Genomic DNA, 902 nt, shown 5'->3' with positions numbered 1-902 from the left:
TGCGGTGCATTGGAAGCGTTTTGTGGCAGCTGAGCCCATCGTGTGTCCTGTGGGGTTCCGCCTCAGCCCTTCCCGTGGTGGGAACAGAAGCAGGGTTTGGGATTCCTGCACTCTGGTGGGTCTTCCAGGGGTTCCGAACTCAGGATGCACTGATCTGCCCCACGGCACTGCACAGACGTAATGTGGCCAGCAGGAGCAGGGAGGTCATCATCCCCTGTACTCAGCTCTGGTGAGGCCGCACCTTGAGTAATGTGTTCAGTTTTGGGCCCCTCACTACAGGAAAGACATTGAGGCCCTGAGCGTGTCCAGAGAAGGGCAACGAAACTGGTGAGGGGTCTGGAGCACAAGTCCTATGAGGAGTGGCTGAGGGAGCTGGGATTGTTCAGTCTGGAGAAGAGGAGGCTCAGGGGAGACCTCACTGCACTCTACAACTGCCTGAAGGGAGGCTGTGGTGAGGAGGGGTTTGGCCTCTTCTCCCAGGCAACAAACAGGACCCGAGGAAATGGCCACAAGTCGTACCAGAGGAGGTTTAGGTTAGACATAAGGAAGAACTTTTTCTTTCAGTGGTCAGGCACTGGAATGGCTGCCCAGGGAGGTGGTGGAGTCGCCGTCCCTGGCAGTGCTCAAGAGGCGTCTGGATGAGGAGCTGCGAGATGTGGTTTAGTGCTTGTGGTAGCAATGGTGGTGGGAGGGCGGTTGGACTCGATGATCTCGCAGGTCATTTCCAACCTTGTGATTCTATGATTCTGTGATTCTATGACTCTACGATTCTATGATTCTGTGATTCTATGATTCTGTGATTCTATGGTTCTGTGATTCCAGGACTCCATGATTCTACGGTCCTATGACTCCTCTACGGTTCCATAGCGCTCAGCCCGCAGCGCGCTGCCCTCCACGCCGCA

This window comes from Meleagris gallopavo, chromosome 25 (genome assembly GCF_000146605.3).
Source record: "Meleagris gallopavo isolate NT-WF06-2002-E0010 breed Aviagen turkey brand Nicholas breeding stock chromosome 25, Turkey_5.1, whole genome shotgun sequence".
In the NCBI taxonomy this organism is placed as follows: domain Eukaryota; kingdom Metazoa; phylum Chordata; class Aves; order Galliformes; family Phasianidae; genus Meleagris; species Meleagris gallopavo.
This window is presented reverse-complemented; position numbering follows the sequence as displayed.